Source organism: Protopterus annectens, chromosome 7.part0, assembly GCF_019279795.1.
Source record: "Protopterus annectens isolate FY-2018-M chromosome 7.part0, PAN1.0, whole genome shotgun sequence".
Classification (NCBI taxonomy): Eukaryota; Metazoa; Chordata; order Ceratodontiformes; family Protopteridae; genus Protopterus; species Protopterus annectens.
The window spans coordinates 379,597,295-379,624,685 of record NC_056739.1 but is presented as its reverse complement, the minus strand read 5'-3'; the positions used below and the strand labels follow the sequence as shown (position 1 = coordinate 379,624,685).

General features: G+C 39.4%; 1 protein-coding gene across 2 annotated transcripts in view; it reads right to left on the bottom strand.

The window, feature by feature from the left end:
- SLC16A1 (solute carrier family 16 member 1) overlaps positions 1 to 27,076 on the bottom strand; it is a 633,088-nt gene extending 606,012 nt beyond the window's left edge. For both annotated transcript variants that reach the window (XM_044076944.1, XM_044076945.1), the window contains exon 1: positions 26,749 to 27,076. The gene's annotated coding sequence lies outside the window, so the exon portion shown is untranslated. The remainder of the gene's footprint in view (positions 1 to 26,748) is intronic.
- Positions 27,077 to 27,391: the final 315 nt, after the last annotated feature.

Sequence of the window (27,391 nt, the reverse complement as noted above, 5' to 3'; positions counted from 1 at the left end):
ATAAAAAGGCATACAATAGGCTGGTTGCATAAGTGTGTACACCCTTAAACTAATACTTTGTTGAAGCATCTTTTGATTTAATTACGGAATTGAGTCTTTTTGGGTAGGAGTCTATCAGCATAACACATCTTGACTTGGCAATATTTGCCCCCTCTTCCTTGCAAAAGCGCTCCAAATCTGTCAGATTGCGAGGGCATCTCTTGTGCACAGCCCTTTTCAGGTCACCCACAGATTTTCTATTGGATTTAGGTCTAGGCTGTGGCTGGGCCATTCCAAAACTTTAATTTTCTTCTGGTGAAGCCATTCTTTTGCTGATTTGGATGTCTACTTAGGGTCATTTTCATGCTGAAAGATGAAATTCCTCTTCATCTTCAGCTTTCTAGCAGATGCCTGAAGGCTTTGGGCCAAAAGTGACTGGTATTTGGAACTGTTCATAATTCCTTCCACCTTGACTAAAGCCCCAGTTTCAGTTGAAGAAAAGCAACCCCAAAGCATGATAATGCTACCATCATGCTTCAACATGGAGATGGTGTTCTTTTGGTGATGTGAAGTGTTGTTTTTGCACCAAACGTACCTTTAGGAATTGTGGCCAAAACGTTCAACCTTGGTCTCATCAGACCATAACACATTTTCCCACATGCCTTTGGTTGACATGCATTTTGCAAATTTTAGCCAGGCCTGGATGTTTTTCTGTGTAAGAAAAGGCTTCCATCTTGCAACCCTACCCCATAGCCTAGACATATGCAGAATACGGGAGATTGTTGTCACATATAGTACACAACCAGTACTTGCCAGAAATTCCTGCAGCTCCTTCAGTGTTGCTGTAGGTCTCTTGGCAGTCTCCCTGACCAGTTTTCATCTTATCTTTATATCAATTTTGAAGGGATGTCCAGGTCTTTGCAACGTCACTGTTATCCCATATTTTCTCCACTTTTTGATGACTGTCTTCACTGTGTTCCATGGTATATCCAATGCTTTGGAAATTTTTTTGTACCCTTTTCCTGACTGATACCTTTCAACAATGAGATCCCTTTAATGCTTTGTAAGCTGTCTGCGAACCATGGCATTTGCTGTAGCAGGCAACTGAGTAATTTGCTGTAGCAGGCAACCGAGTAAATGTCAAGAAAATCCTACTAGGCAGCTGAACTTTATCCGAGGTTAATCAGAGTCTCTTTAATTGATGGCAAGTGTGTATCTAAGAAGACTGAATGCTGTAATTAAATCAAAAGGTGCTTCAACAAACTATTAGTTTAAGGGTGTGTATACTTATGCAACCAGCTTATTGTACGTTTTTTTATTTTTTATATTTTTTCCCCCCTAACACATTTGTTTGTTTTTCAATTGAATTGCATAAGAAATTATTTATTGTGGTCTCGTTTTTTATATCACAAAAACCTGGCATTTTAACAGGGGTGTGTAAACTTTTTATATCCACTGTATATGAAAATAAGAGACTAAAGAGTCTCCCCATCAAATAATTGTTAATGTTTCTCAGCTAACTGACGGCATGATACTGTGTGAAACTTACTGACTTATGACACTTCATATGTGAAATACAGGAAGTTACAGCAATCAGCATTAGTAGAGATTGCTAACGAGTCATTTGCAGGGATTGCTAACCAAACATTAGCAGGGATTGTTAACCAAACATTACTGCCATTTCTTATTACTTGTCACTTCTTTATTTTCTGTAGAAGCTCAGGAAACTTAACAATAAAGCACCTCTTCTCCTAGCAGAGTTTTTACTCTGCGCAAAAAATTCTGCAGGCTGCAACAAACATTAAAAATAACGTTTCATCTTAGACAGCAGTGTGTGTGTGTGTGTGTGTGTGTGTGTATGTGTGCGCGTACATGTAACTACCATATTCTATGCTTCTTTCAGGTTAAGATAATACATTTAAAGTAAGTAAGAACAAAGCCATAGTTACAGCAGGGCAAATGGGACAACTGCCATTGGTGCAATCTACTGAGGCAGGAAACGGGCACTGTAGAAGAGGAGTCAATTGATCCCTGTATGTCAGTTGTACATTCCCTGTTTCGCTGTTGCTGAGTGACAAGGTGACAGTGTCCATCAGTGATTACAAACAGATGCAGAATCAGTAAAGCATTTAAGCAGCGACAGCTGAGACTGTGGCTTCTTAAATTATCTCAAAAGAATTTAGAGACGTGTTTTAGGAACTATAGCAAGAAGCTAGTCTAGTTATTATTTTCTTCCATCTTTGAGTGGGAAAGGCAGCAGTTAGGGGCCTGCACTCTTTTTATCACAAAAAAAAATCCAACATCAAATGACAAATTCGTATTCCATTGCTCACAGTATTAGTAATCCAACAACTAGACTATGATTTTCAAGGTCATATAAAAATGAAATTAGGAGTTGTACACAGGAAGAAATACAAATGTGTCAAATGGTGAAGGAAATATGGGAGGGACTGGAAAATGAGGAAAGACTCTGAAAGAGGACTGTGTTTACATAGATATGACCTGGAAGTATTGCATCATTAAGAAACAAAAGGGAGGGTGAAGCTGCGCTGGAAATGTACAGGGAGTAAAAAGGAGACATGGTATAGCGGAAAAGGGGGAAGTTTATAACATAATATCAGGAAATCTTATTTCAAAAAGAGGGTGAAAGAGACACAGAATGCATTGCTTAAAGTTGTAGAGGCAATCACTTGAGCTTCAAAACTGCTTGGAGAAGAGCAAGAACAGGCTGGGGCACTGATGTTGAAGGGGCAACTCAGACATAGATAACTACAGCATTCCCAGAGGTTTAATAGCTGTCTAGTGCACCCCAGTAGCATTTTTGCCTACCTGTATTACAGAAATCAAAGGGATGTGGCCACTACAATGGATTCTTATCCTAGCTTTTAAATGTTAACAGGTCCAAGATCCCGTGTTCAAACACCGAAACTGAGGTGATTCTATCTTGGGCTACAATATGGACCACTAGGTGGATTGTGCTGGGATTCTAATGGTACAAATGTGTTATAAGAAATTCTAGAACCTACATGAGGTACTACATGACAATCCTGATAGAGAAGCATGCTGTGTGTAGTATCCTTATTACAGAAGAAGAGAGTCACGTAAGCAGGAAATAGCTGCAGAAACGTTTGATGGTGACTCAAATCATCACTGACGCATATGTGAAAAATGAGAAGATCCCGTTAATGACAGCTAACAGGATGAAAGTAAGTTACATAACAGGCAAAAACTGTTAATTAAGGTAGGACTCAGACCAGTCCTAACTCTGACATTAAGATGCACTTACGGTACTGACATTCTTAACAGACATTCACTGGTTCAAAACCAGCATTAGATAACCACATTATGCAATCAGATCCTCAGTTACTGAGCTCCTTGTGGCAGAATGCCAGAGAAAACAGACGGGAAACTCAAGTTATAGGATACGCAGCTTAAACCTATATGTACAGTGCTTAATTTACATCTGTATAACTACAACTCAGATTTTGCAAGAATTACTTCTGAAAAATGTTGCTGCATCATTTTATGATGTGCCACACAGAGGATTACAAGGAGAGAAACAGGAAGTTCAGATTGTGCAACAGTAATATTCCTCCACCCCTCACCACAATCATGTTATACAGCACTTGTTGGATATCAGTAAGATTGCTTTCTTCTTCACTACCCAGTCACTCTTTCCCACCTCTTGCCTTATCATATAGATAAATGCCCCCTGGTGCTTCACTGCTTCCCCCAAAGGATCTACCACTCTTCATTCTTTGTAAACCCCTCATTACCACGGAACTCCGCTACACATCTTCTCTTAATGCTGATATCCATTCATCTCCTTGGACCTGGTCACTTGTTTAGACTCCTAGAAGCTATTCCCATTTTAAACAGGAATGTTACACTGCCATCTTAATGACTCTGATCTGGGTGTGTACTCTTGACCAGACACTCCAACAGTTCTAGCCTATTTCTAGTAATTTTCCCCTAAGCTAGTAGCATGAACAGTGTTTCTACACAGCCAAACTGCTTCACCTGACCTTCTCATTTATCTTCTCATTTTCTGTCTGCCTTTTGCACATTATCTTGATTTGGATCTGCAGCTCATGCAATACATACCCTTACTTACCCCCTTGTGCAGAAATATGTAAGTGAATACATGTATGTATCTGACTGTGTGCTTGCATCTCCACAAATTCCTGTTTCAGACTGACAGAAGAGCAGCATGAGTACAGCACAAAAAAGTGTGCAAGCACCTGCTTTGCAAATCAGCACACTTCCTTTGTAGCCAATGGCTCTCGGATGGGTCTAGGCAAACAAGTAAAGGTCACATATACATGTACGCCACCCACTTTCTCACTTCCACAGAAACCTTTGTCAGGAACACAGCAACACGGCAGCTTAAGAAGATAGCAGATCCTGTTTCTTTGGTCTCATGAAACTAACTGCAAAGAGAGAAGGGATGAGATTAAAAAAAAATTGTGCCACAGGAACGCACGGCTGGTGACAATACAGAAAATGAATCCTCTAAGTGCGAGTAATTTGCGTTTGGCTCTAGCTACTGACACTGCACATGCATGCAATTAAGTATCCATTCATCTTGCAGTGATAAGCCACACCCACACCTCAGTATAACATAAACATCCTGGTGCTCCAGCAGCAGTTCTGTGCATGTAGCACAGAGGGAACATACCTAACCATCTCTGCAGCTGCTCTGTACCTTTATTGCAATGTTTACATTTGATTTATTATATTTTAATTATAAGGTAGTCTGCACGTCCTCCCTATCTCCCAATGGGATTTATCTAGGTGATACCACTTTTCTATAACATTGCTGGACATGCTGTTAGCTGACTGTATTATCTGTGTGTGTATGTGTGTGTGTGTGTGTGTGTGTGTGTGTGTGTGTGTGTGTGTGTGTGTGTGTGTGTGTGGTGTGTGTGTGTGATGTCAGAGAGTGCGAGAGTGCATGTGTTTGTGGTGCATGTGCGCATGACTGTATGTGTGTGTGTGTGTGTGTGTGTGTGTGTGTGTGTGTGTGTGTGTGTGTGTGTGTGTGTCTTCATTCATCTTGCAGAAGACTGGTGTCCTACCCAGAACTGATTCTCTGTCTTACATACTTTAATTAAATAATACTTGCAAAACAAAACCTACAATACAATAAATATATTGAGAAATGACTGTTCCCTTTGCAGACATGGAAGCTGGAATATGCCACCCATCTCCAGGGAAATATCAAATACGCATGAGCCCAATCATTTATGTCTTGCTCCAGTCCTACATATTTTCCCATCTGCTGCTAGAAAGGGTAAATATGCTGGAATAGTATTAGCACACAAAGCAGTGAGAATAAGATACCAGGAATTACTATAAGCATATCATATTCTTATACCCATTTTAAGTTAGTAAAAGTAGTTAACGTTGTGCTAATGTTTACTTGTGCATCATGTACTGCTTTATGTTCTCCAATACCATCTTTATGCCTACTAAACAGATTTATACAGTTCTTGCCTGGTAGCCAACTTTATTATCTCGTTACCTGTTCAGTAGGCAAGCTAACTAAAACAAGCATCTCTTCTCCTGGCATGACAAAAAAATAAATTTATTAGAGAAGTACATGCCAGTACAGAATGTATTAAAATAAAAGTATCATGGACATGTGGAAAACAGTTGTTGCACAAATCTCAGTAGGAGGATGAAAAGTCATGTTATGGCGTAATCAGAGAATATCCCAGTGATGCATATAAACTGGTTGGACCACAGATAATGACACAGTGAAAGTTGCTAAGAAATGAACCACAAGGGCAGACTTGAGTGACTTCTGACAATTTCCTCTTTCAATGATAACAGTATATCAGAGTATGACTCAGAAACAGCAGAATAACGCTTCTTTGGCTATCACAACTTCTTGTACTGAATAAGATGCATACATTAAGTTTGTATTCTGTACTCGTACTGGAAGTAGGAGCACATTTGGAAATCTGAAGTAATTTAGATAATAGGCAGCACTGGGTAGGTTTGTTTAGTTTGGCTTAAACTGCAAGGTGTGACACTCCAAGAATACACCATGCTAGGATGGCTTCCCAAGTCGCTGTTCTGAGCCACTCTGTGTGTGTGTGTGTGTGTGTGTGTGTGTGTGTGTGTGTGTGTGTGTGTGTGTGTGTGTGTGTGTGTGTGTTTGTGTAGCGTTTAGCTTAGTCTGCTTATAATTTAGTTGGGTTCCAGTTCCATGACCTGATAGTATATCAGCCTTGCTGCTGGAGCCATATGTGTCCGTCAGTCTGTGTGCGCTTATTTTATATGCAAAGTAAGGACTTTTCTTTTTCTTGCACTCATTACTATGTACCAGATAAGTAGGACTTCATAGTTTAATAAAAGTAAAAATGGTCAGTGAAACTGCAGAGAGTCATTTAAGGCCGGGAGGCAATAAAGGAGATTAATGTTTGTTTTGCTGTATGATCACATACCTCTCAACTGTATAGATTTTTGCAGAATGCCCAGATTTTGCCTCATATTTTTGGTCTGTTTCCATAAAATTGTGTTTTTTTATGATAAATTATTTATTTATTTTATTTATTTTTATTTTACATTTGTTGACCGGGCTAGTCTAACTGGATACATGTCCATTTTCAGTAGTGGTCCGGGGAGATAAGCTCCAAGATAGAACAATAAAATTAACACAATAACAAATAAGGAAACATTAAAAAAAAACAAAATCCTATTTACAAAACATATTACAGGTTATCACAGTAAATGTAGCAGTGTAGAATAATCCTATTTACAATACATATTACAGGTTATCAAAGTAAATGTAGCAGTGTAGAATAATCCTATTTACAATAAATATTACAGGTTATCACAGTAAATTTAGCAGTGCAGAATACAGGCATAACATAGCATGCTAGTACAATCAAGGTATTCTACAGGTAGATAGTATAGTGGTTAATAAGGAAAGACTTACAGTTAATGAGTAGAAGGGGTAGGAGGAGCAAAGTGGCAAATGAGTAGAAGGGGTAGGAGGAGCAAAGTGGCAAATCATTAAAGACTGAAGTTAGAAAATGATTTGTGTTTCAGACTTCATACCCTTCAAAAAATTCATGCTATAATGCAAAACCAATTACTCTATCAACTTTCTAAGTTTGTAAGAGCAATATTTAAGATTTGTCCATATTTTTGGCCTTTGCCCCATTTTTATTTATTGCTTTGCCCAGATTTCTTGCTGTAAAAGTTTGAGAGGCATGGTATATACTGACCAGCACTGGCTAGTGCTACGTTTGTAAGCTCTGAATGATCATCATTATCAACTTCCTTTTTTTTCATTTTCTACATGGGGTCATGTTGTCATGTTAACTGTCACCACCTCTCTCGATTCAATGCCACACTCCTGCCTTCTTCGGCACGCAAGCCTGACTGTCGCATATCTTCTCTTACACAATCCATCCACTTCTTTACTAGACATCCTCATTTTCTCTTAGCTGCTTCCTGTCTGTCCCAAATATTGACAGCATGATGCTTTTCTGCATATGTGCCTGAACCACCGTAATCTGTTCTCTTTGATGTGTTTTGCAACTGAAGCTACTTTGGCTTCTGCTCTTATATCCTCATTTCTTCATCTGCCCCATAGTGTGCATCCTACCACCCTTCTCAGGCACTTCAATTGCATCACCTCTAGCTTTCTCATCTGCTCTGCTTTACTGCCCAGGTTTCTATACCATACAGTAGTACAGGTCACACCACTTTTTGTACACCTTACTTTTCACCTTCTTTGGCATTCTTTTGTCATATACTACACCTGACTCTCTATGCCAGTTAGCTGCAGCCACTCTGATTCTAGCTCTGACATCTTCATTCAGACTTCCCTTCTCAACCACCCTCCCAGATACCTGAAGTTGTTAACCAATTCCACTAGTTTTTCTTCTCTCTCAATTCTCAGCTTATTCTGATTTCCCCAATCTGCTGCCATTACCACTGTCTTATCTCTACCTAGGTTCATCCCATGTGCTTCCAGTTTTACATTCCATTCCCCTATCCTTTGCTGAAGTTCTTGTTCAGAGTCTGCAGTGCCACATTGTCTGCATACAGCAGCTTTGTTGATCTGTTTCCTCCGACCTGTTTGCTAATTTAGTCCATTAGAAGTGAACTGCACATGAGAAACTGGAACATGGTTTGAGCCTGCTTGCTTGACACATTCTATTGCATTGCAGGGTTCACCACAACAGTTTGCTCACAACTTAAATAAGGTGGTGTGTAAGGCTGTGAGCTCCTACCCAACAGTCTGATAAAAGGGCAAAGTTATGCTTGATGCAGAGGTGGGAAAAAAATCTCAAAAATGAAAGGGTGCGACGACAATAAGCATTCTATTGAACTCTGTGAAAAGGCAAACGTTCTGTGACTTTTTGATACTTTATTAAAGGACAGCTTTGCACAAACAAGAAAAATAATTGTTTATCTGAATAAAACTTATTAATGCCTCTGTGTTACCCTAAACAGTTAATACTGTTTTCAGCTTTAGTCTTCGCCCAACATAGAGACAGTCTCTATTAAAAAGATTTTGTGTTTTCATTTCAGATTTCACCCCACACTCCGCAACACATTTCCATTCTCCTGCATTCCGTTCAGTGTTCTGTGACCACTGACATGCAGGACCAGTATCTGAATAAATATGCTTTCTTCAAGCATCTCAAGAAAAAGTGTCAGCTGATTTGTTTTCTTCGACTCCCTTTGATTTCTTTTAGTTACAACCTCCTAAAAACATGCATTCCTTGTTTTACTCCAAAAGTATAACAATTTCCTACTTTTATAAATAAAAACTTCTAAACATCTCAGATACAGATAACTCTGAGTCACTAATTCACAGCCTCTGTTGCAGGACTCAATCTTCCTGTTATTGAGGTCTGTGCTAACCAATAATTTGTGAACAAGTCACAGCGACAGTATGATGCTAAGCGCCATGTGATGTAGCCATTGCTGTGACACATTCCACGGGGAAAAACATTACAAATGTGTAAGCTGAACTTACCAGAAGAGCAGATGTTCAAATGATCACTGCTGTAGTAGCCTCGGCTACATGGGTTATATCCTGCCAAGGATATAACAGCCGGCCAACTTCTAGCTTCAGGGCACCTTCCATGCCTATAAACCGTCAAACAGCTTGAGCTGAGCTGACTAAAAGACAAGTTTGGGAGTGAAACCCTTCAGAGCTTTTCTGCCAGCAGAAAGTGTGGCTAAGCCCTGAAAAGGACAATGCTAGGAATAACAAAACATAAATGTTCACTCCCTGGTATAAAAATACACCCAAAAACAGGGGGGGGGAGTGGCTACTGTAGCAGTGATCATTCAAACAACTACTGTTACAGTAAATCTCACCTTACACAATTGTACTATGTTCTTCATATTGATCACTGCTGCAGTAGCCATAGCTATATGGGTAGATTACCACAGCTAACTATATTTGGGAGATGGAATGATAGATGGAATGATAAGGGTCCAGCAGCCTCTGGAGAACGGCTTTAGCAAAGAATGACCTAGACCTAGAGAAGGTATCCAGCTTATAGTGCTTTGTAAAAGTATCTACAGTGGTCCAAGTAGCAGCTTCTAGAACATTTCTAGAATCCAACCCTTTTCAAAAAGCCATAAAAGAAGTTAAGGTCCTTGCAGAGTTAGACTTGACCTTGCATGGAATAGATTTGTCATTGTAAGTATAGCAAAGGATAATAGCCTTAAACAACCATTTGGAAATAGTCTGTTTTGGCACCCACTGCCCTTCATCTTACCTCCACAAGAAATGAACAATTAATTGATCCAATGTTCTGAAAAATTTAGTTCTGTCAAGATAGTACTTGAGTTATCTGTGTACATCCAAGGTACAGAGTATTCTTTTTCCCTTTTTTTTAGGTTCAGGATAGAAAACAGGGAGATGGACAGTTTGAATTAATGTAAACTCAGATCCTTCTTTTAACCCTAAAGTGGTATCAGTTCTCAAAGAAACCCTGTCCTTGTGGAAAATGAGGTAGGGTTGACTCATCATAAGAGCTTGCAACCCTTCCTGCACAGGTCATAGCAATTAATAAAGATGTTTTCCATGTTAAGAACCTCAAGTAAGCCAGATTAGCTGGTTCAAATTGAGTAAGTGTTAGTTTCTCTAACACAAAATTATGATCTCAAAGAGGGGCCACCAATTTACTTGGTGGCCTCTTATGCAAGACCCCTTTCAAGAGCATTTTGACATGTGACTGCCTTGAAAGAGGAGGATCCATGGGCAGATATGTTGAAAGGGCCAATAAATGAAACCTGACAGAGGAATAAGAAAGGCCATAGGATAGTAACTCATACAAATACTGTAAAACCACAGAAAAACTAGTCTCGAATGGGTGCTGGTTATGTTGTTGCCATCAACTAGAAAAACATTTCCACTTGCTAATATATGATCTTCTAGTACCGGCTGCACTTCCTCAGAATCAGAAAACAAGTGCCTAAAAGAATTAAGACCCTATCATCCAGGCAGTCAACTGAAGACGACTGATGTTGGGGTGTATGAAACACCCCTGTTCTTGTGTGAGTAGATCCACTCTGTGATGAAGCTTGTGGTAATTGCCACTGGCCACTTCCAAAGAAAGGAGAACCATGGTTGCTTGGACCAGAAGGGAGTCACTACAATGATCTTGGAGATTCCTTCTGAATGTTCAAAACTACCCTAGATATTAATGGAGATGGTGGAAAGGCATACAGGAACATTTCTGTCCAAAGAAAAGGCATCTCTCTTCCACTTGCATGGAGTTGTGGAACAGAATTTTGACAGCTGATTTTTTTTCTGAGAGGAAGCAAAGAGATCTACTTGAGTAACTCCCCACAGATGGAAAAAAATTTTGGAAGACCCCCTGGATCTGTTTCCATTCTCGAGTGTCTGCCCTGGCCCTGCTCAGTTTGTCTGCCACACAATTTTGGTCTAACGGAATACAGGATGCTTGTAAAGTGAGACTCTGCTGTGAAGCTATATCCTTGACCTAAGCTAAAGTTGCTATTCTGCAAAAGAGGTATGACCTGGTTCCCTTTTGCTTGTTGATGACAACATCACTTTGGTATTGTTTGTAACTACTTGAAGACGTCCCAGAGACCAAAGATGGTTCAGAAAATTGAGTGCCTTGATCAAGGCAAGCATTTCCTTGATATTTATGTGCTTGCGTCTGTCCTTGGTGTCCTACACCCCTTGCACTTTCATCTCTCCTGAAACTGCTCCACATGCAAAGTCTGAAGCATCTGCTGTGACTGACTACTTTGGAGCAAGGAGAGAGAAGGGGAGACCTTGATTTAAGGATATCTGCTGTCTCCACCAAGTGATTTCTCTTTTGACAAACCCTAGTACTGGGATCTGAAAAGATACAGGGCGCTGATGCTGGAACCAAAGAGACTTCAGACACTATTGTATCTTTCTCATGTGGAGTCTTGCCAGGGGTATCATGAGAATCCCAGAAGGAGTGAGACCAAAAATCCGTAGGTATTCCCTCCCAGTAGCTGAAGTCTGAATAGGAAAACGTAGAAATAGAGCTAAAAAAACAAATCTAGATGTCCCTGTGAAGAAAAAGCTATTTGAACTGAGGCGTCTAACTGACATCCCAGAAACACAATCCTGTGTGAAATCCCAGCTTGAGCAAGAAATCTCACACCCAAGAAAGAGAGATTCCTGACATTTTGAAAAAAGGCTTTGTAAAGATATGCAAGTTGTCTAACTAAGAGAAATGGGGCTACCCTGTAGCCTGCAATGAGCTTTAACTGTTGCTAGAAATGTTGTGAACACTCTTGGTGCAGTAGATAGTCTGAAAGAGTAAGTCAGAGAACTGATAATGTGATCCAGACACAAAACCTTAAGAAAATGCTGAAGTCTGGATGAGTAGGAATGTGATAAGTATCTTTTAAGTCTAGTTTTACCAAGAAACTTAAAAGAGGAAGAAGAGGCAACAGCTTGTGAAGTGACATCATTCTGAATCTGGGCACTATCACAAACAAGTTTAGGACAGAAAGAAAGATCCAGAACTGGTCTCTAAGCATTTTCTTTCTTTGGGACTAGGAAAATCCTTGAATAAAACTCCTTCCCCACCTGAGAAGGAGGAACTGGTTCTATCACTCCTTGGGGACAGCATGGGACAAAGAACAGGACAAAACAAAATAGCCTGATTTGCAGATGAGGAATGACCCCCTGGAAAGGAGGAATTTCCTCACACTACCATCTGTAACCTGGATGAATGAATTTCAGAAATCATTTGTCTGAAACAATCTGCTGCCAAAGAGAAAAATGTAGATTCAGAATTTCTGGAAGAGAAAGAGGGCCAGGGTGGGAGGGGGTCACGAGATATTTTTAGCAGTCATTCAGACTTGTTGGAGTATCCCTGGTTTTGGGAAGTATGAGACTTTTTTAGGAACCTCCTGCCACTTATTTTTAAACAGCTGTTTACCTGAATTCGGTTGAGACTGTTTATTCTGTTTTTGTCGAAACTGAATGAGGAGAAAGAAAATCCCTTAGGCGATTTGGAAAAGGAGAGCTGAAAAATCTGAAAGATTCCCTGGATCAGCTTGCCCCTTTCATCATACTTTCTGATCACTTCTGCAGCACATGGGCCAAATCCTAAAGCTCTATCCAGGAGAGAATTTAAAATCTCATTTTAACATCATCTGCAAGGTTCTGAGAATGCAGCCAAGCACACCTCCTTAAAACCACACCAGTGGCCACAGCCCTGGAAGAAGTATCAACAGAGTAATACACACACACTGCAAACAATGAGTACTGATCTATGCATTAGAAGAAACTACCTTACTTAAAGCACATTTTTCTTCATAAGAAAAAACTGTAGCTAAAATATTACTCATACTTTCACAATATGTCAGAATAAACTTTAACATTTCAGCCTGACAATTTAAAATTGTGAAATTCAAAGTTACACAAGTATGCACTTTTTTCCCCACAGCTATCAATAATTTTCCAATCCTTATTAGAAAGAGTAGGATTGGAATTAACTAAGTGCTTAGCAGCAGAGTAGTCAATTAAGGCTATAGCTGCTGGGTCAGGTTTGGGAATAGTGCATACAAATTTAAAAGACTGGGGAACTTTATACATCCTATCTGCCTTTTTATGGACAGCTGGCTGAATAGCAGGAAAACTGCAGGCATTAAGACAGACATCCTCAATAGCAGACTGAACAGGAGGAATGGATCTAGATTCTGGAATATCCTTTCATAATAACTCATAGTATTTTTTGAGGGACTGAGAAACTCAGTGTTCTCCCACTGAAAACACTGGGACATTCTAGCAATAATCTCAGAGAAAGTGAATTCCCCACAGGGAGAATCAGAAGGAGAACTCTCCTCTAAATCTGAAGACAAAATCCTGAATCCATCCCTGCATTTTTCTGTTCAGATTCAGAATCTTGAATCTCTTCAAGAAAGGAGGTATCCCTTTTTCTTTTGCCAGAAACTACTCTATAAGACGGATCAATAGCTTAAATCAAACCTGAGCCAGTTCCAGTAAACTACTCCTATCCAAAGAAATTTGAGAAGGAGTAGATAGATGCTTGGTTTTCTGCATTTTATTTGACAGGAAAAATGGGGCCAAGCTTGTTACTAGTGGCAGCCTCTTCTTCCACAGGGACAGCATTCTGACACAACAGGAAAACCTTCCCTGCCCCTCTGCCAGGACTGACAACAGTGGTTTTCCCTTGCCCACTAAGGGGACCCCAAAAGCCACAGAGAACATGGCTAACTCTGTCCATAGTGGCTGTAGGTGTTACATCAGACGAATATGGGATAAAAGATGTGTGGTCAGAGGTGCAACAAATGGCCACAGCAGAATCACCCACCTGGAGAAAACAAGCAACGATACCAGTAAAACTACCAGTTCATAAAAGTTACCTTTTTGACAGAAAAACAACACAATAAAAAGTACTTTCAAACACTATGGCAGCCCCACAGCCTTAAAATAAACACAATTTCTCCACAGAAAATAGTTTAACAGTTACATAACACTACTGTTTAAACTGAAAGATACGAGTGCTCCCTTTAAAAGTACATTACAGTCTCAACACAATCCATTAAAACAAAACACTCCTAGCTTTAAAATAACTTTCCTGAAAAGGAGAGTAATAAAACATCAGTAAAAAATAATAAAATGGAAGGCTTTCCCCCAAAGGGAACTTATCTGCCCAGCAAAGGAAAGCACAAGCCAACCGTCGATCCTCAAAAGCCTCAGAGAAGCATACTCTTCGGTAGCAGTAAAGCTCTGAAGGGCATCGTGCCCTAACAATATTCACCCATTTATAACCACTAAAGGCTAGTCTTATGGCATATACCTTGACTCATTTATTATAGGTCATTCAAACTTGTCAAAAAATGCATTTCTAGTAGTCCAGTGTTTCATTGCTTAATATGCACTGGTTAATTTTCTATAACATCCAATACCAGTACACAGACAAATGCACACAGAACTGCAAACTTTTCTGAAACAAGTAAACTACTTAGAAATTTGGTATTAGAACGGTATTTGCTTGTTTTTTAGACAGCCAATGCTGTATGCAGGGCTGATCAACACGACAATCTTAGTGGATGCATTTGCAGAATAGTTTCCTTTGTAGTTATTTATTTATTTATTTTTTTATTAAATGAAGTAATCAGCCTGCATACATTTTAAACACAGTGGCATACAGATATGCATGAAATCTTATGGAATCTATAATCTAAGGGCAATCCTTCCAAGTCCAGTCGAGAAACTACTACTCAGCAGCTATCCCTGTACAACGTATAAAACAGTATTTTCTTGTTAACATCAAATATACAGGAAAGCAGAGTTCCTAATACATCACACGATGAAATGCAGAGAGAACAGCAGAGACTTTAGAAATGTTACCTTCCTTTTTTATACCCCACTGTCTACATCTGAAATAAGAAGTTATGCAAAAGGATTTACAAGGTTTTCACTGTCAGTATGAGCCTATTATAATTAAATAAACCAAAATATGCTTTCCCCTCAGTAAACGTTTTAAGAGATGGAGGCTCTGTATTGGCATTTCCCATTTACAGCTCATAAGTTTTTGGCAGACAACAGACCAATAAAGGTTTCTAAAGTCCAATCACCACAGTTCTACTGGTTCACTCTAACAACTCTCTCTGTCTATAAATGACTGTGGTGGAAAGGGTAGGCATGGGGTAAATTGTTTCCCCACTGACTCATCTTAGATTTTAAATGTTGAAGAACATCCTTTGCTTTACAGAAAGTGACAGTTGGTTCTAAAGGTGGGGAATTCTTTGGTAGAGTGAGCTGCCATACCAACAAGTCCCACTTATGTCGCAGTATAAATTTAGGTCACTTGACAGTATTCGCTACTACCTGTTTTGTAAATATGTAGTAAACTAAGGAGGACAAGGTCATTTTACAGCTTTATAGGCTGAGTCAGATCAACCCACAGAACTAAGTGGGAGACACAGAAGAAAACTAAGGCTTTGAGACACTTTGGTAACTTAGGAAGTGCTTACCAAAGACTTTTTTGTGAGGAACCGCTGAAGATTTTCAAGTTGGGTTACATGTTTGGACAGATACATACTGATGAGCATACTGTACTATGATTACAATACAGCTGAACAAGATACTGACAGATCTGGCACAATTGTTGGACATACACCTTAACACTGTCAGATCGGGGAGATATATGTGTGTGTGTGTGTGTGTGTGTGTGTGTGTGTGTGTGTGTGTGTGTGTGTGTGTGTGTGTGTGTGTGTGTGTGTGTGTTGTGTGGTTCATGTGTGTGTGTGTGTGTGTGTGTGTGTGTGTGTGTGTGTGTGTGTGTGTTGTGTAGCTTATGTATATGTGTGTGTGGCTTATGTATGTGTGTGTGTGTGTGTGTGTGTGTGTGTGTGTGTGTGTGTGTGTGTGTGTGTGTGTGTGTGTGTGTGGCTTATGTATATGTGTGTGTGTGTGTGTGTGTGTGTGTGTGTGTGTGTGTGTGTGTGTGTGTGTGTGTGTGTGTGTGTATATGTGTTTCTATGTATGTTTCCATGTACTGCAATATCATATAATCAGAGGCAGCTATTTCATAAAATAATGAGGTTTTATTAAACGGAATATAAAATAAATATTTTTGTAGACTATTCTTTGGCACAAGCCAAAAAAAAAAGTTTTATAGTTTCTTGTACCAGTTCTGCTACAGTTTCAAGGTGATTTCACAGGATTCCTGCTGTCTGAGTTCCTAATAGAAAATCCCTGTGCTACTTCATGTTCTTCCAGCTTGTCTAGAGCATCAGCTTGTATCTTTGCCTGATCACATTCACTAAAACTGCTGTTCCAGACCAAAACACCCCTGCATTGAAAGGCCAACTTCTCTTGACTACAAGGGTCCTGGTTCTTTTCATACACCACACTACATACAATGATTGCTTGTTAACAGCACTTTCTATGGCAACCTTTGTGACTATTACAAAAATTTACCACTCTGGCTTGTATTTGTAAATACAACATTTACAAAACACTTTATGTTTTATGTACAACAATGCTTACAATCACAATATTCAGCATTTACAGAACATGAGTACATCCAATATTACTCACCTTTTTTGACACGTAGTGTAAGAACCATCTCTCTCACACACACACACACACACACACACACACACACACATTCCTACAGATATATGTGAAATACAGGAACTGTAACAGGTGTAAGTGTTATGTCTGTGACTTTAGGGGAGGACAGGAGGACCCAAAGCTTTGGCCTTTGCTTGTTTATGTACTCCCTCCTTTTCTGTCCTGGAAGTCTGACATATTTTGACTAAAACTATACCTTTTATTTGTAAACAGTACTGCTTAATAAAAACAAGTAATACAGTTAATACTATTCTTACTGGGTTCTTTCTTCTTTACCCATAAACTTCTATTATTCATTTACTACTGAACTTAAGAGGCATTAATTAAAAAATGATGACACTGATGCATATCTTTGTAGTATCTTCTTAATATTTTATTTTATTTCAGGATGGATTCTTCCCTACTTCCAGTCACACAGCATACTATACAAGACCCACAATGGCTGGATGGAAGTTTTTCCTATTTACCTTCTGCTTTAACAATAAAATAACTTTACTTTTCAGGGACTGGAACTGTTGGAGTGCACACATACCCCTGTAACTGAAGATAAGCTATACAGTTATAGTATTGGTGAAAACTTATCAAACGCAATCTTCCATTGTCATTCTATCACCACAGCAACAGCATTATTCTTGTTTTATGTCAGTGGGTGTTAAATGTTAAAAACAACATGGGTGGTGCAGTGGTGCAGCTGTTAACGTTGTCGCCTCACAGCAAGAAGTTCTCCTGTTCGATTTTCGGCTGGGGTACTCTGTATGGAGTTTGCATGTTCTCTCTGCGCTTGCATGGGTTTTCTCCCACAATCCAAAGACATGCATCTGGAGCATTTCTCCCCAGGCCTCCGCTGAAAATAGGCTCTGTCCTAGTTGGACTTTCCTGGTCAACAAATGATAAATACAAAAATAAATAAATAAGCATCTGCTTTGGTGCTTTCTTCCATCTGTGGTACCTTTTCCTGTTAAATCAGTGGCCTAAGAAGGTGGTTAAAGGAGCAGCTGAATACAGCTGAAGATATTCCTGACCACCCCTTCCACAGAAGCCAAATCAGTTATTTCTGAACACACACAGCGCAGCAAAAAAAAGTGGGAAATAAATGACGTGACTGCTGCTGTTGTACCTCTGGCTGCTAGTGAGGTTTAAGTGTACACCACTTTTTGAAAGCTTAGCAAATAATGATAGAAAAGTGCTCCACTGACTACTAATCTACTTAGAGCCATCTTCATGAAAGAAACCATCAAACATTTTTTTCCAACTGCCAACCTACTCACTGAACAAGCTTCCGATGTGGTTCTATTCAGGAGCTGCACGTTCTCAAAAAGCAAGCAATACTTTTCTTAATAAACCTATTTATCCCAGTTCTTAACTGGGTATGTTTTTTGTCTCTCATCTGGTGAGCTGTTAGTCTTATACCCAAGGCAAACAGTGATACAATGTTAACAAAGCAATCCAAATTATAAGTGAAATCCAATATGAGAAACTTTTTTAAGAGTGCATAAATTGAAGGCAGTAGCACAGAACAAACTTGCACTTAATAACTTCTTTCAAAACAGTTTTTTTCCAAGATGTTGTTTCTGCATTTCCAATCATTCTGATTTTATTTTACTACCCAACTAATTACTAACCCTCATAACGTGCAACCTCTTAGGGCAAGAAATCTGGGCAAAGTCATAAATAAAAGTGGGACAAAGACCCCAAAATAGGGTCAAATTTTAAATATCACTCCTACAAACTTAGAAAGTTGATAGAATAAGAGGTTTTGCATTAGCATGAATGTTCTGAACATATAAAGTCTGAAATTCAAATGCCTGTCATTACTGAATGACTTCAGTCTTTAATGATTTGTCACTAATTTGCCAGAAAACCACAATGTTATGAAAAACAGACCAAAAATAGGAGACAAAGATCTGGACATTCTGCAAAAATTTGTTCAGTTGAGAGGTATTACCCTTCTCTGGACTCCACAATGTAATGCAAAAAAAAAAAAATGGTAGTCTCAGTTGATCAGTACCCAGCATTTTACACAATATTTTTTTTATATTTTACTTTAAATGAAAGGTTTCATGGATAATAGTTAAAACATAATAATATCACTATATTTAGTTACTACTTGCCATTTAAAAATACCATCTGTTTTGACATTTAAAACCTACACATAAAATGCACTTTACTTCATGTGTAAATTAATGAATAACACAGAAACATGACATGCATAATCTAAGCCTTTTAAACTGTGATGTCTCACATATCAAAGGGATGAAGATGGCTTAGGGCATGCATGGGGAACTTGGTATCTGTACATACCATAAGGACAGAATAACGAATGGAAGCTGGCAAAGAGGCTGCAGAAAGTTGAGGTGTGTGTGTGTGTGTGTGTGTGTGTGTGTAAATACATGCATACAGACATGTCTGCAGACATGCATGGAGTGGATTGCATTTAATAAACTAAAGTAATATACTGGAATGGAGGACGTGTAGTGCACCAGCACTGACTATATATGGGATCAAACAGTGCTCAAGGCTTTTCAATGAATACAGTTGAACTGGTGAGAATTGCTTCTCATAAAAGTTAAAAAAAAATCTCTGGATTCTGATAAATCAACACACAGGTCAAAATCATGAAATATCCTTCCAGCATACTGATTACTCTGCAGACAAAAAAGTCAACCTAAAACTGTGTCATCCTCAGACTGGTAATTTATTTAAAGTAAGAAAGATGAAGTAATGAATGGTGCCCCCCCCCCCAAAAAAATATATATATATATATATATAAATATATATATATATATATATATATATATATATATATATATATATATATATATATATATACAACTCACTGTAAAACAGCTATGAAAGTGTTTACTTCAGTCCTTCAGAAGTAAACTTTAGGTAAACAGCATATAATTTACCTAGTAAGAATCCCATTAGTTTATGATCCTTTCAAACATTGGATTAAAACTAAAGGAAATCCTGTAAAAAGTTGACAAATGTAGTGGTTTATACAGAAAGGAAAATGACTTATGACTTACTGCAGATGTGCCATGTTTACCAAGATGATGCAACATTTAGGGAAAAGCTGAGGGACAGGAAGGAATGGTTAGTGCTAGTCATATGGGAAAACAGAGAGCTGGAAAGAGTCTTGAGACACAGGCATCTCTTGAAGAGGGAAAATGGATGAATGGAAGGAAGCAAGTGTTTGCCCTTTCCTGAAGAGAATAAAAATCAGGCTCAGTACAAGATGACACTGTGCAAAAGGAAAACAAACTGGGAAGCAACCAAGGATAAAAAGAAGAACTATGAAAAGTGACAAATATTCTTTGAGCCACAATTCATGGACCCATATAATCAAAAAAATACTCCCTGCCATACTTGGTGCAAAACTTCTCTATAGGGCAGCTGCAGAAAGGATTCCAACTTTCACTGTAATGCAAAGGTAGGGTTGTACACTGGGCATAGATCCCTGCACAGAGGTCAGAGGATGTGTTTAGTGCAGGTCAAAGACCTAGGCATCGACCAGCAATCACACAAGTGTAAAGTGCTTTACTGGCGGAATGGTGCTGAACATACAGAGAGGATTCTTAGCTGAAAATTTTCATCAAGGACACACCTAGACTGGTTAAATTAATCCAGGGTTACAAATCGGTCACAGCCAAGCTAGTACCGAGCATTCAGTGGAGGACACCTACTGAGTCTTTGACAAAGCATTTGATTTGATGTCTTAGAAAAGCCTGAGCAGAAGGCGGCTGTGAACAGATAACTGTCTCTAAGAAGAAAAGGATCACGATAAAGAAAGTGATATCTTGTCTTCCTCTGTCTACAGTCAAGACGGCTGTAGCAAGAATCATGCATGAGCCACTTCTGTTTAATGTATTCATCACAAACTCTACCCACTTATGGCATTAAGGATAAGATTCTTCACAGATGCTATGAACATCAACTGGAAAGAGATGAGCCTAAAGGGTGTTGAAAAAGTCTTCAAAATGCCATTTGCAGTTTAATCCTAAGTAGAATGAGGTATTTTGTTTTCATAAGAAGTACAGGAACCAAAGAAGAGTTTACAGACTGGGATGGCATGTTTATTACACAAAGGCATAGCCAGACAAAGCCACAACTGTCTCAATTTTTAGGTGTAGTGCCACAATGCCAAATTATGCCAAGAGCACTATCTCATACTTAAGAGAATTTCAGAGGTTTAGCGCCAGCTTCGTAGCTCACAGGAATTACACCGACTATAACACACAACTTTGTTGTTGTTGTGTCTTTCGGCTTTTCCCAGTTAGGGGTCGCCACAGTGGAACTCCGGTCCGCTAATGATTGGTAGTTGATTTGTACGTGCCGAGTTACCAGCCCTGAAGCACAACCTTCAACGAAGGTATGCCCATTCACGCATGTCTCCATGCAGAAGACGCTCTAGCTGAGAATCGAACCGGACAGGGTCTTACTGTGAGGCGACAACGCTACCGCAGCACCAGGTGCTGAAGAAACAGGATGGAGTGATGAAGAGGAAAGATAACAGAGCCTTTTCACCTCTCCTTGGGAGGGGAGGGTTGCTGTCCCAAGATCCATGTTCTACCTACAATGTCTACTGATAACCTGAGAAGGCACACTGATATCTGCCTACAAGTTTGGGTTCTTTAGAGTTACGTCGACAGTGGATGCCAGTGGCATAGCTTTCACATCAACCCCCTGTGGCTTCCTAAGTCTTGACGGTGTGTAAACCAGACAAGGTTGTACCATCCTGTACATGTTCATGCTCTCAAAACCATGGATTACCATTCCACACAGGAAAGCACTACCAATTATTTACATTTTGTTCAGCTTTTTAGCTTCTCCTCAGTTGTGAAACTATGGAATTAGTATGTTTAACTACTAGAGGTGTGGGAAGTAAAGTCCCCTTGTGTAGAGGTACAGGAGGGGAATGTCCTCTGTAACCAAGTTATATTTATCATCCAATCATGGCTTAAACCATTTGTTTTAATTCAGTCACAGTCTGAACTGATTGTGTCTTCAAGTGATACAGTGTAACACTCCCCCAAGCACAATGTATTCCTTATTCCACTGGCTCTGCTAGACATAAGCCGGAAATAATAAGAAAATAAAAGAAAAAAGAATAAAACTCTAACCCCTTCCTAAATGAGGACCACCATATGCTCATGAGTTCTTTCTCTCTATAAAGGAGAACACGTGGCTATGGTTATGGGTCAGAAGGACAGCAGATAAGCAGAAGCCAAAAATTTACCTACCAAAATGTTTTAATGCCAGGACCATTATGTCAGAATTGCAACACTTTATTGAATACCATATCACAAAGGGATAATGTGCTCCTTCCACTGCTCGTGCATGGCTTGTGTGGACAGTTCTGAGAGTTCTAGTACAAAAAGTGTGTTTGGTTAGAGGAAGATGTGAAGTAGTGGGCAAAACCACTAACAGAAGGGGTAGAAGCTAAAGATGCATGGCCTGATATGCACGGTAGAAGTCTTACGAGTTGGTTCATTTGGAGACATCAAGGTGGGTTGTGTGATTTGGGCATATACAGTCATTAGAGTCAAAGGAAAACAAGAGTCTGCCCAGCAAGGACTGTAGTGTTGGAACACTGTTGGACTGGATAAGGTTTTACAAATTGAAGAAAAGCGGAACCCGCTTGGAAAGGGAAGTGAAAAGAAAAAATGGACTACCAAGGCAAGCTCTGGTCTTCACCATGACAAGACAACAGCAAAACAGAGCAAAAACAAGCTCCACATGAAGTAAACTAAAAAAGATACTTCACTTCCCCTAACAACTTTGTATGGTTATGTATAACAACTCATCAAGCACTTCTAAAGCTCAAGTGCACTTTCAAACTTGTAAAAACCACAGAAGTCATTCTTATATATGTACATACTCAAACAGATATACATGCACATACGCAGCCACTTTATGTAAAAAAGCAATACATACTGCAAAGCTACAGACTCTGGAACAGTTATGTGATAACCTCATCACCACACATAAGGATTATCTGCATATTCCCTGCCATTTCAATGCTGGAAGTTTCCCAATCTAAAATAGTGAGGAAAGGGTGCTGTCCCAACCATCCAGTGAACTGCCAGCAGTCTGCTTCTTACGTGTTTGGGCAGAAACATGCACATTGTTTAATATATGCAAAACTGTTGGGGGCTACAGCCTCAAATATGACCTCCACACACACAGTAATATAGAAAAATGCAAAAAACTAGAAATGCTACATACAGCCAAAAAAATTCTTACTGCAACTGCCTGTGTCACTCTTGCCATTGTATACCTACTTCCCCCTCTAATATATGGTTCTCCCATCTTGACTAACCTCCAGGCCATTGTAAATCTAAAAAAGAACAGTTTCAACAAAGTAGCTAGATTTGCAGCTCATACAAGTCACACAACACAGCACTGTTCTGCACTTCTTCTTGGTCTTTCGGCTTTTCCCAGTTAGGGGTCGCCACAGCGGAACTCCGGTTCGCTAATGATTGGGAGTGGATTTTTACAGTGTCGAGTTGCCAGCCTGATGCCCAACCGTCAAAGGCGCACCCATTCACGCACACACCTACCTGCATGTCTTTCAAACGTCACTCGACCACGGGGAGGACATGCAGACTCCACACATAAGGCGCTCCAGCGAGAATCTAAAAACTCTAAATTGGCCTAGAGTTATCCCACCAACTAAATTATACCCAACTTCTCTTAAACACACAAAATTATAATTAATCCCAGTTCCTGCCAAGCTATAAATACAATTCTCCACCACTTCCTCCCAAATCATCACCTTCGATCTTCTGGCAAAAATCTACTTCAAATCTATATGAGTTACAAAAATTCCAATTCAAGTATTTATTCACACTGTGCAAGCAAAAGTCTGAAATACAGTCTCTGCATCAATCAGGGCAATACGTAACATGCATTTTTTTAAGCTGCAATTAAAATAATTCCTCTCATTCCTCCTGGTTCTGCACTTGCTGCTCTGCTGTCTAAAATGTCAGCTCCTTCTCCTTTAATAACTATATACATACTCTCCTTTTCTTTGTTTTTATTTCTCTTAAACTTGCTTTTACTCATTATTTCTCCTGCCTCCCATATCTACTCCACTTATTACCTCTAGCAAATACTTTTTCTCAGTCTCTTCCTTCTTATTATCCACTGTTTGAATTTTCCACTTTGTCATTTTCTTTATAAAGTCTCCCATTTATAATATCAACACGTTTCAGTGCTACATTATATTTCATTAATCGTGTTTTAATGATGGTATATGTCAATTATTATACATGTTATATGTGTACTACTATTGTATTAATCTATGTACTTACTGTAATATGTAGTTTGCTGTCAGTTTTCACCTATCTATATGTATTTTCTGTTTTTCCCTTGTGGAGTTGCCCCCACCCCATCCTCCACTAAAAACGGATTCAATTATCCAGTCAGTCTTTCCCGGTGAACAAATGTCAATAAATAAATAAAAAATTTGATGATCATGACAAGAAATGTAACATCTAAGTCTCCTTCAAGATAAGTTCTGGTGATTGCATTGGCTCATATAAATTTACCCATGGATTAGTAATATGACCCTTATGACGAAGGGACATAAAACTAAATGGCCGTACTTCCTAGGACGTATCATTGGGCTACATATCAGTTGTTCAGATTTTCTTTCTAGTACTAACCTGTGATCCCACAACAATTCATGCATGTGCTCCAGTATGTAGGGAGACAGAAGTTATTTTGAAAGGGATGCACACGGCCTACAAACTCGCATGTTCACACACACATACACACATATACCTAGACCATTTTTAAACTCAATTCCTAGACAGTTTTTAAACGTCTCTGTTCAGCACCTCATGTTTCTGATAAGAAATCAGTTTATGCTTAGTTTGTATCCAGATGTCCCATTTAATTCTAAGACTGGGTCTCCCATACTTCAAGCAGAAGGTATGTCCAACAGGAAGGTACTGCCTACATTTTAAGAAAATCAGCACTGTACTGTCCCCACCGTAAATTCGTACCAGTTACCTTTTAAACACTTCACTTTCATTTAAGATGAACAGCATATAATGAACTCCATCTACATGCATGTTTTATTTAATTATTTTTCCTCCATTCTCTGACTGCAATTGTTACTTTTTCCTAACTTTCATACTATTTATTTGTAAAGTATATGTACATTTCTCTTCCAGGATTATTGCGTTGTAGAGATCGTGGTTGAGAAGTGTTCCTTGGATCACTGCACATTTCTGACTACCAAATGTAAAATAAACTACCAATAAACAATCAATAGAATATCACATCATAGGCTCTTCCTGAGTTTGTTGAGAGTTCACGTGAACAGCTATCGGAAGTAATGCATTCTGATTTCCATTCAAAAGGTTATGGCCATTAAAGTTTGTAGCAACTCTTTCCTTGACAAAGTGACCTGCTGTCACTTTTCTCTCTTCTTTTGAACTGAAAAAAAAAAACTTCATACAAGTGAGCTGTCCCTTGGACAGTGTACGATAATGGTGTTTATGCTAGGTTTGATAAACAAATTAAAAAACATTGTTAAAACACAAATCATTATGCTAATATTACTTTTCTAAAGGTGCACACTTGGTAGTCTGCATGAAGGCTACAATACCAGCGACAAAACTGAGATGAACATAACACTCTTCACAAGGTGGAGATCAGTGCCTACCACTGGCAAAAAATATCTGGTTCCCCAAAAACTGGTAATATAACCCACCTTTTCCCCCCTCTTCCAGACATACTTCTCAACTTCTTAATGCAATAATACTGGATAAAGCCTAAAATAATTGGGGGGGGGGGTAAAGGTCCCAAAATTGGGACAGATTTTAAATATTGCCCTTATACACATAGAAAGTTGCTAGACTGACAGAATTTATGTTATCATGCATTTTTCAGAAGGATATGAAGTCTGAAACTCAAATGTATGTCATTATTCTGTGACTTCAATTTGCTGCGATTTGCCAGAAAACTACACACTTTATAAGGAGCAGACCAAAAAAGATAAGGCAAAAATCTAGACATTCTACGAAAATCTGGACAGTTGAGATGTTTGCTTCCAAACTTACTTAATAAGACACGGATCTATTGTCAGAAACTGAATGTCGTTATTTAACTGATTAGAACAATGCACTCCCCAGAAAGTGTCAACACTGACAGCATTAAATGAAGGAAAAGTTAAAAATGACCCATGCCAACGCCGTTTCAGAATAAAACCAGAATTTATTGCATAATGTCCTTCATAAGGAGAAAATGCCCTCCATTTTCAAGTACCTAATCGTCACGAAGCAGTAAAGCACACATAACCAGTTAATGTGATGTAACTTGGCAAAGGAGCCTTCATGAGACCTGATCACCCAGAGTTTTTGTTACTTGGCAAGAGCAAAAATGGAAACAGATACACACGTAGACAACAGAAAGGTGTTCCCGCTGCAGGACGGAAGCTTTACATCGGTATTGGGGGGATTAATAATTTCAACAACCTAGCCACAAGCATGGCTCACGTCTGTGCACTGCACTGGGGTCCGGGCTGTCCCCAAAGGCACAAGGAGAACCGCAACAGAACTATGCCCTTTAGCTGTACAGCTAGGAGAGGATGTGCCAACAATCATCCTTCACATGCAAGTTACTACAAAGCTAGCTGCTACTGCTGAAAAGCTAACACAAAAAAAGGGAAGAAAAAGAGTTACGTGTACCAGCTGCTCGACACTCAATAGTGCCTGTATAATTCCTTTGTAAGCATTGGGGCGGCCTTCTGCTGCTATCACCAGCCCCCTGTGCAACTGTACATACAGTTCCGCCCTGTCCTTAACACCGTGCCGAGAGTAGTAACCCTATACACAATGCTTAAACATACTCTGCTCTGAGCTTTTTCTAATATAAACTTATAGTAAAGATACACATGCCTCCAGTATGCCACGTGGAAGAGGGTTTGGGCAATAGCAGGAAAAAATAAGGGTCCCGTATCCACGGCTAAATGATCATCTGAACAACCATTGCATGTCCACACGTTTTGGGTTACAAATGCAAGCTGCAATGACAAAGCTTATGCCCATCCAATCCATCTTCAGTGGGAACAACGTGCCAAATGGGCCCATGGCAATCACATAATATAAAGGAAATGACTAGTACAAGCAGCTAAGCAACTGTCTACTTACAGTGTGTACTTGTGTAGCAGTCCGGTCGTGTCCTAGCTCTGTCACACACACCGGTTATGATGGTAATCCCTGGTTTAGCTCCTACCCGGGAGGACAGACAGTCCTTGGAGATGCTGTGAAGTTGTTAAATGCCGGTACGTGTGCAGCGGGCAGTTTCACTGCACAGTTTTAACTCGCTTCCGCCTCACATGAGCACTACAGGAATGACACACTTTTCTTCCCAACACAGCATTTCCTGGACAAAAGTTAAGTTTTAAGGCACCTCTGCTAGCCAGTGAGGACTTAGCAGGAGTGGGCTGACACTAAGTGCCGAGTTACACAGTAAAATTAGGGCACAGCAGTTTAATTACTTGTTGTAAAATACAAGGGCAACTTTCCACCACTGTGTGCCATGAAACGAAAAACGCCTATGCTCGCAACGAATAAAGACCATTCAAGAACTGTACACGCCCCCCGCGCTTTTAATTCATTTTTTTTAAAGATTTAAATATTTAAATAACGTGGTTTGCTATTTCACCCTGTTGTCCATTTCCTGGTCATAAGGGGCAACTCAAGGACAGGTCACTGTCACCTTGTGCAATGCTGCCAATTGATGTATATAGAGAAATCACCGCCTTTAATTTTCCATGCTTACCAGACTGAA